The 9,928-nt window shown below is 37.8% G+C and overlaps 1 pseudogene; it reads right to left on the bottom strand.

Moving 5' to 3' along the window:
- Positions 1-7,316: 7,316 nt before the first annotated feature.
- Positions 7,317-7,776, bottom strand: LOC128102137 (high mobility group protein B1-like; annotated as a pseudogene).
- Between the last annotated feature and the right edge of the window lie 2,152 nt (positions 7,777-9,928).

The raw sequence follows: 9,928 nt of genomic DNA, 5'->3' as shown, positions 1-9,928 counted from the left end.
TACACAACCCATGAAGTGTGCCTATGTGCAAAGTACAGAGTGTAGAAGATGCAGAATGAGTGGTGCCATTTTAAAATGTTTCATTTTCAGGATGGTTTTAATTGAAGTGGAATTCTATCACCCACCCCGTTCTTCCCTCCAGCCCCTTCCAACTACCTTTCTTGAACCTCTACCATGGCCCTTACAAGTTAATAGCCTCTTTTTATTTTATTATTGGTGTTGCATATTTAAAGGTGTGTATTCATAAATATATAAATAGACATAACTTGCTGAGACAGTTTTTTTGTTGTTGTTGGTGGTGGTGGTGTTCGTGAGTATATGAATTTAGATCCTACTACTCTGCCCTAGAAAACAAATAAGGGGATTCATTCCTGACAGAGGGTAATTCTCCTTTTTTCTACAGTCACCAGCTGCCTGAGTTCTTTGTCTAGAGGTGGGACTCCATGAAATTTAATCCCCTGTCAAAATAACATGCCCATGATATTACCATTGTTATGGTCTTGTTCATGCAGGTATTTCTAGGAAAGACTGTTTCATAGCAGACTTCCTGGTATTCTGGCTCTTACAGTCTTCCTGCCTCCTATTCTACAATGTTCCCTGAGTCATAGGTGCAGGAGCTATGATGTAGATATGTCCATTGGTGCTGGGCTCCCCATGATCTGTTGATCTCTACATTGTGTTTAGTTATTGTTTACTGTGATAATCTACATTTTCTGTAAAAAGAGGCTTCTTGGTGGTGCCTTCAGGTATTCAGGAAAGGTGGCTCATACATGAGAGGTGCCATTTTTACCTACAAAACCATTACTTTTATTACAACTTCCCAAATCTCAGCCGGTTTTTTTTCCCTTTATATATTTTTTAATTGAAAATAGATACTTTTCCTTATAATACATTCTGATCATAGGCCTCTCCCCCAACTCCTCTCAGATTCTAGCACTCCCATCATACCATTGATATCAGAAAATAATGTAATAATATGGAAAACCTTATCCACTCCATCTCCAGCATTAATATATTGGCAACCAGAACTATTTATTTTTAAGTAACTTTGTTAACCCTTTATTACCTACGAGATTAATTGTGACACCCATAACCTTCAATTATATGAAACTAAGCAATGATTAGTGGCTCAATTATTTTCACTACTTTTAAAGAAAGAGCACTCAAGAGTACTCTCAACTAGAAAGGATAGAGATAGCAGTTTGGAAATACAATTAAAAGCCTCCACCACGAAGCATAAGTAATAGACAATAGACTGACACAGAAGGATGCTTTTACTCTGACCATGCCTAGAAAGAGAACAGAACAGATAGTGTTTGGAACCCATTTCATGCCCATATTATCCTGTTTTACAAATGATGACATGGGTATTAGCTAGGAAAAAAATGGAAATCATCTTAATTTTTCCTTTCTTTTTTTTTGAGGGGGGTGGTTGATGGGGGACTGGTTTCTAAACCTGTGTTCATTTGTCTTCAAAGCTCTTCCTTATTTAGATATAGGTTCACCTCCTAGACTGAGCACAAATGGAAGGGAGACTGTTGGAAAGTTTGATTGTGTTAATTAATGCTGATATTTAACAGGCTGTCTTCAGGCCCTGAATATGCACACATAGAAATAAGGCAGCTTGGGTGTTAGAAATCTTTACTTCAAGTATTGATACATTACTTCTTTGAAGAGAGGGAATAATAATAATAAAAAAAAACACTAAGCAGGCTTGGGTTTTTTTCTTTTCCATTCTCAGACCTGTAGGGAGGGGATGTAGGCAGGATGTAGTCTCCGGCTCCAGATAAAGAAGCAAAGAAGCAGCATTCTGCCAGAAATGAGTCCTGCCCTTCAGGCAGGCAGGCAGACACCAATCATCCTGCTGCACGTTCCTAGTGTGAGGCCCTCAAAGAGTTAAGGATGGCAGGTGGTTTGGGTTGCTATGGGTGGACAGCAAACATGCAATGCAGGAGTGCCTCTTGAATAGGTGAAGGGTAGACTCAGGCTCCACACACTTGCTGATGTGCAGTAGATCCCCAGAGGTCTGTAGAGACTGTTTTTGTGTGAGATCAATGTAATACTACACTGCTAAATTTAGGGAGCCTGCATCCAATGGCACTGAAACCTCACTATGACTAATTAGCAGTGAAAACTGTGGATTTTGACAGGTTTAATTATTTAATCTCTGAGGTTTTGATTAAATTAAAGCTTTCTGCCACAGAGCAGAAAATTTTATGTACACAAGTTAATATTATAAAGTAACAAAGCTTATACCACAAACCAAGAGGAAAACAGTCTAATGACATCTACTCTGTGTATATACAAAATAAGTTTTGTGTGTGTGTGTGTGTGTGTGTGTGTGTGTGTAAAACCTCAGAGATACCTTGTATAGTGGATATTAGTGTGAGCATTCACATAACCTAAGAGTTATATTTGCATAACTTTTTATAAAAGAACTTTTTATAAAAGTTCTTAGCATTATAGAAAACATACATACATGGTTAAATGTGGAGTTAGTCATATATGTATGAATAATTCAAAAGATTCATATTTGTACATATAGCATTAAGAACTATTTTGCATATATGAACAATATTGGAGTTTTGGATGTATGTATAAAATCAAAACATAATTCTGAATTGATAAAAGAGTATTTTATGTGTATGTGTGTATGTGTTTGTGTGCATGAACATTTGTGTCATTTGTGTATATTTGTGGATGTATATTGACAATTACTATATGACTTTTAAAGCTTTATAAATGTATCTAGAGCAGCCTCCATAAGCACACGCTCACACATGCACAAACCATTTATTTATCAAATGTTTTATCTATAATAGATATATAAATATAAAGAGAATTGTCAATATGCACATTAAACTGCCATTCTTCCAAACATATACACGTATGCTTTTTCTCAAAATTCAGAAACTTTATAAATGTGTACAAATAATATATACATATATAGTATGCCTTGTGTGTATATATTTTATCCATTCAATATATAATAGAAAAACATAAATGTGTGCAGTGCAAAAAGATTATATAAATAATCCTAAAAGAGATTGTATAAAGTATAGTAAAAATTTAAAATGCAAAAATTGATGGTTCATATGCAATTTGATTTTCAAGTTTTTGAGGATATATTAGGTTTTTTACATAGTAGATAGACTACTTTGTCAGTAATAATTCATGAATGTATGCTCACTACACAAAATAAATCCAGCTATATATTTGTGTTTTCAATTATAGAATCACAGCTATAAATGTGAAGAAATACATAATATGATAAAATATAAGTGTGATCATAACCCTGCTATACAGGTTTGTATATAAAATATTATAAATACTGTGTGGTGACACTGTCAATGTTACTACTGCAAATTTATACCCAGTGATGGAAACAGGTGATATACACAACAGAGAGTATGTTTGTGTGTGACCATGTTCCTAATGTTTGAGATACATGGATAATTTTTTACAGTATAGGAATTTGGCACACAACTATAAATATGTTGTGTGGTACATGTAATAATTATCACAATTGTATAAAATTTAATATTTTAGCCACATTTCAATGTTTGGTTCAATAACATTTAAAGTATTAACACAGTGCTTTATAATCACCATCACTGTCCATCCCCAGCAATTTTTTTATTTTATAAAGCTGCATGGATTTCTCTATCAGTTAAGTCAGAATTCTTCCTTGTCTGATACTTCAGTCCACTGGATTATCATCTATGTCTCTATGAACCACTCACATACTTCAAAAGAATAGAATTACACAGCATTTGCATTTTGTGACTGTCATATTTCACTTGTCATAATGTATTCATAGATAAAACACTTCATCAGAATAACATTCTTCTTCAAAGTTGAATAAACTACACATACACACACACACACACACACACACACACACACACACACACACACACACACACACAGAGTCTTTGCCCCTGTAAGGATGATATTCCAGTGAAAGGAATTAGAAAAAATAATCTGCCTGATAATAAGAGTTAGTAAAAGCCATACAATGAGGGAGGAAAACACTAGGGATTGGAGAATTATTCTTTTATTTAGGGTTTTCTGAAAACTAATCTCCAGTGATTTGTCTTTGAGAAGAAAAACAAAAGAAATTGACAGGATAAACATTCATGTTAAAGTCACTAGGAAACATGAACTCTAATCAGAGATCTGGGAAGTGGTCTTGACATCTAACCACATGTGGCATGTCTTAGAAACAGCAACAAGTCAAAATTGTTTGTGGTACAACAGGGAATATGAAAAGAAGTTAAATGAGGCTTTGCAGACACCATGTCTTGTTAAAACAAGATATTTTTGCCTGATGCAAAAATAAATATTACAAAAGTAGCTATACAATTAGTAACTTAATTTATTTAAATTGTATTATCTTAGTTTCAGTCACATATCCATTTTACAAATGTCAAACATCAAAGAGATAGCCTCCTTGTGGTAAATTACAGGGCAGCAGCCTTCATCTGCAGCTGTAGGAAGTTGGTCAACACATTGAAATTGCTTCTAACCTTACAGATAAAAATTCAGGTCTCAGAAGGCATCAAGAGCGCTCTCTGAATCTCTTCTCCCTGACTACTTCATGCCCTGTCTGCGCACATAAAATAGCAGCACTTCCTGACCTGAATGGCTGAGGCAATATTGAAAATGTCATTTGAGGTTCAGGTTTATAATCAAGAAGTGGACTTTCTGAAGATTTTGAAGATTGGTTTGTTTGTCCCTCTGTGTATTCTGCTGTCTAGTAAAGCTGAGTGAACCCTTTTCCTTGTTGCAGTAAAATCAGTGGCAAGGAGAAGAGAATGGCTACCAAAGCAAAGGCAACCCCTTGGTACACACAGTGAACATACATTTTGACCTCTTCAGCATCAGCTCTTTGCAAAGATGGCTGCATACCAACAGTACCTGGCGGGCTTTGTCTACCTCAAAACATAATTTTGTATTGGTTGGCTCTCTGGGTGAGTCTACAACATTCATCCACAGTTGAAAACCTCTACCGTGGCTGTCAAGTTATGCCTTACGTGATGATATAAAGGGACAGGGGTTATATTTTTGCCTTAAACAACACTACTCCAAATAGTTTATTTTGTGTGAAAATTTAAAATCATTTGAAGTTCTAATTTCCAAATGGACTCTGATTATTCATAGTATGGATATGAAATCCTAAGCCTGTATACTATCAAGCCATTTTCCCTAATTTCACTCCTCATCTTCTTTAAGATAGCAAGGAATACTACTTTTTTTAAAGAATGTACACTAAATAAGCCTTATATCCTTACAACTGTCTCGAAGATCCTCTTTCTATGGTTGTATAATTATACACATATATTGGTGGATTTAAAGTGTTATTTAATCTGTTATTTTTCTCTTTGTATTTTTCTTGACTGGTTTTCACTGGCTGAGAAGTTAGTTTTTCAGTTGTAGCAAATAAGTTAAAAGTTTGATTAATTTGTACAAGCATGTGTTTTTATTATTCGAAAAAGCCTAGAGACAAGATATTAGTGACTTAAAAAGACAGATCACAATGAATGCAAATTCTACATAGTAATTATACAGTCATCTTTAACTATCTCTGTTCTCATTTCCAAAAATAAGAGATGGGATATGAGGTTGCAGAGTTCACTCAGAGGTCAGGAGCCCTGAATGCTTTGTCAGGAGAACCAGGCTCAATTGCCAGCATCCAAGTGGCAGTTCACACCTCCCTGTGATCTGAGTTTCAGGGGCTCTGATTCTGTCTTCTGGACTTTACAAGTACTGCATATAAGTGGTTTACAAGCAGACGAACACAGTCATACACACAAAATAAAATAAATGAATCTTTAAAAAAGACAGAGGATACTTACTGAAACAAGTAAAATCATGTTTCATGTTTAAACATTCCAATAACTTCCTTTCTGTATCATAGTTAAACAGGAAGTTCTCTCAAAATGCAACAAAGATTCTTGGTAATGTTCCTTCTGTTTCTATTGTGTGGAACAATTTAAAGAGTATTGGTATTAACTCTCCTTTAAAGTTCTGGTAGAATTCTGCGCTGAAACCATCTGGTCCTGGGCTTTTTTTGCTTGGGAGACTTTTAATGACTGTTTCTATTTCCTTAGGGGTTATTGGGCTATTTAAATAGTTTATCTGGTCTTGATTTAACTTAGGTATGTGGTACCTATCCAGAAAATTATCCATTTCTTTTAGATCTTCAAGTTTTGTCGAGTAGAGGTTTTTGAAGTATGACCTGATGATTCTCTGGATTTCCTCAATGTCTGTTGTTATGTCCCCCTTTTCATTTCTGATTTTGTTAATTTGGATGTTCTCTCTCTGTCTTTTGGTTAGTTTGGATAAGGGCTTGTCTATCTTGTTGATTTTCTCAAAGAGCCAATTCTTTGTTTCATTAATTGTTTGTATTGTTCTCTTTGTTTCTATTTTATTGATTTCAGCTCTCACTTTGATAATTTCCTGGCATCTATTCTTCCTGGGAAACTTTGCTTCTTCTTGTTCTAGAGCTTTCAGGTGTGCTGTTCAGTCACTAGTGTGAGATTTCTCCAACTTATTTATGTGGGCATTTAGTGCTATGAATTTCCCTTTTAGCACTGCTTTCATAGTCTCCCATAAGTTTGGGTATGTGGTGTCTTCATTTTCGTTGATCTCTAGGAAGTCCTTAATTTCTTTCTTTATTTCTTCCTTAACCCATTGGTGATTCAGTTGAGCATTATTCAGTTTCCATGAGATTGTAGGTTTTCTGTAGTTTTTGTTGTTGAAATCTAACTTTAAACCACGGTGGTCTGATAGAACGCAGGAGGTTATTCCAATTGTTTTGTATCTGTTTAGAATTGCTTTGTGGCCAAGTATGTGTTCGATTTTAGACAAGGTTCCATGGGGTGCTGAGAAGAAGGTATATTCTTTTTTGTTAGGATGGAATGTTCTGTAGATATCGATTAAGTCCATTTGAGTCATGACATCAGTTAAGCCCTTTATTTCTCTGTTAAGTTTCGATTTGGGAGATCTGTCCAGTGGTGAAAGTGGGGTATTGAAGTCTCCCACTATTAATGTGTGGGGTTTTATATGTGGTTTAAGCTTAGTTGTGTACAGGGGGGTTAAATGCTTTATAGACAAGAAAAAAAACTGCACTAGAACCAACGTATTCATCATCATCTTCTTCATCTTCGTCTTCCTCTTCTTCCTCCTCTTGCTCATCCTCTTCATCCTCCTCCTCATCTTCTTCTTCCTTCTTTGTCTTGCTCTTTCCAGCCTTGACGACCCCCTTCGCTGTATCGGGCTTTCCTTTAGCTCTGTAGGCAGCAGTATCTTCTCTACTTCTCCTTCAGCTTGGCAGCCTTCTTCTCGTAGGGCTGCTTGTCGTCCACAGTGGTGTTGTTCCACATCTCCCCCAGCTTCTTCGCCACGTCCCTGATGGACAAGCCGGGGTGCTCTCCTTTGATTTGGGGGCGATACCCAGAACAAGAAGAAGGCCGAAGGAAGCCTCTTGGGTGCATTGGGGTCCTTGAACTTCTTTTTGGTCTCCCCTTTGGGGGGGATGTAGGTTTTCATTTCTCTCTCATAACGAGCCTTGTCAGCCTTTTCCATGTCTTCAAATTTCCCCTTTTCTTTAGCAGACATGGCCTTCCACCTTTCTGAGCACTTCTTCGAGAATTCTGAGAAGTTGACAGAAGCATCCGGGTGCTTCTTCTTGTGTTCCTCCCGGCAAGTTTGCACAAAAAATGTGTATGAGGACATTTTGCCTCTCGGCTTCTTAGGATCTCCTTTGCCCATGTTTAGTTGATTTTCCTCCAAGAAGGCACAGAGTCGCCCTGTAGTGCCCATCCAGCTCACGCTTGCCCCGGCACTGTCCCTATGGAGCTCAATGTACTGCAATGGCTGTGAGAGCGGGAGCCAGACGCCCTAACAAAGATTCTTATTCTTTGATCCCCATTATTATTTTCTTCTTATGCTGCCCTTGCAAAGTGATCACTGTTTGCTAATTATTCCAATGCTCACATATGTTTCAGTTTAAGATTTTGCACTTTCATCTCCAAAGCATGTTTCCCCAGATATCCAAATGACTGGTTTCCACCTTCCCAGGCTCTGATTCAGACAGTTAACCAATTTTATCCCAAACGATTATCTCATTCACAGTGCTATTACTCATGAGTATATACTTTATTTGATTTAATTTTCTCTATTTTCTGTTTCATCACGTGACATACAACTAGTTTGTGCTTACTCTTTTGCCATAATAAGACAAAATGGCAGCTTACAGAATGGGAAAAGATCTTCACCAGTTCTACATCTGACAGAGGGCTGATCTCTAAAATATATAGAGAAACTATACAAGACATCAAAATACCAAATAATGCAATTAAAAATGGGCTACAGATCTAAACAAAGAGTTCTCAACAAAAGAATCTCAAGTGACTAACATACACTTAAAGAATTTTTCAACATCCTTAGTCATCAGAGAAATACAAATCAAAACGATTCTGAGATACTATCTTACCTGTCAGAATGGCTATGATAAATACTGATGACAGCTTATGTAGAAGAGGATGTGGAGTAAGGGGAACATTCCTCCACTGCTGATGGGAGAGGAAACTTGTACAGCCACTCTGGAAATCAGTATGGTGGTTTCTCAGAAAATTGAGAATCAATCTGCGTCATGACCCAGCTATACCAATACTGAACATATATCCAAAGGGTGTTCAATCATACCACATGGACACTCATTCTACTATGTTCATAGTAGCTTCATTCATAATAGCCAGAACCTGGGAATAATTTAGATGCCCCTCAACCAAAGAATGGATAAGTTAAATGTGGTACATTTGCAGAGTGAAGTATTACTCAGCTGTAAAAAAGCAATGATTTCATGAAATTTGCAGGCAAATGAATAGAACTAGAAAAAATTCATTCTGAGTGAGGTAACCTAGACCCAGAAAGACAAGCATGGTATGTACTCACTCATAAGAGGATACTAGGAGTAAAGTATAGGATAACCAACCTACAATCCACATCCCCAAAGAGAATAGATAACAAGGAGGCCCAAAGAGGGATTCATGGATTTCCCTGGGAAGGAGAAATAGAAGAGATCTCCTAGCTAAACTGGGGGTGGGGTAGGGGCTTGGGAACTTGTGAGAGAAAGTTGGGCAGGATGGGTGCAGAAAGTGAGTTGGGGATAGGATGGAGGGGGAAGAGTAACAAAAGAGACATCTTGATGGGGGCCCCATTTTAGTGTTAAGGACAAACATGGTGCCAGAGCACCCCCCAGGAATCCACAAGGATGACCCCAACTAAGACTCCTAGCAATAGCAGACAGATTACCTGAACTGCCCATCTACTGTAATCAGATTGGTGACTACTCTAATTGTCATCAGAGAGCCTTTATCCAGTAACTGACTGAAGCAGATGCAGAGAACCACAGCCAAGCACTGGGTCAAGCTCTGGCAGTCCCACTGAAGAAAGGGAGAAGGGATTGTATGAGCCAGGGGATCAAGTCATGACAGGGAAACTCACAGAGACAGCTGACCTGATCTCATGGGAGCTCATGGACTCTGGACCAACAGTTAGGGAGCTTTCATGGGACCAACCTAGGTCCTCTACATGTGTGTGACAATTGTGTTGCTTGGTGTGTTTGTAATGCTGCTAGCAGTGAGAGAAGGACCTGTTCCCAGTGCTTAGCTGGCTTTTAGGAATCTGTTCCCCATGCTGGATTACCTTGCCCAGCCTTGATACAAGGGGAGGAGCTTGGTCCTGCCTCTACTTGATGTGCCATGCTTTGTTCAAGCCCATGGGAGGCATGAACCTTTCTGAATGGAGATAGAGGAGGAGTGGATGGGGAAGGGAGTGGATCAGAGGGCTGGGGTGGGGGAACAGAAGGAGAGGATGGAGAGGAAACTGTGGTCAGTATGTAAAATGAATGAAAAATGTT

The sequence above is a fragment of the Peromyscus californicus genome, unplaced genomic scaffold, assembly GCF_007827085.1.
Source record: "Peromyscus californicus insignis strain IS unplaced genomic scaffold, ASM782708v3 Scaffold_7__1_contigs__length_154581171, whole genome shotgun sequence".
Classification (NCBI taxonomy): Eukaryota; Metazoa; Chordata; class Mammalia; order Rodentia; family Cricetidae; genus Peromyscus; species Peromyscus californicus.
Note: the sequence above shows the minus strand (reverse complement) of the source record. Positions and strands in the feature narration are given on the sequence as shown.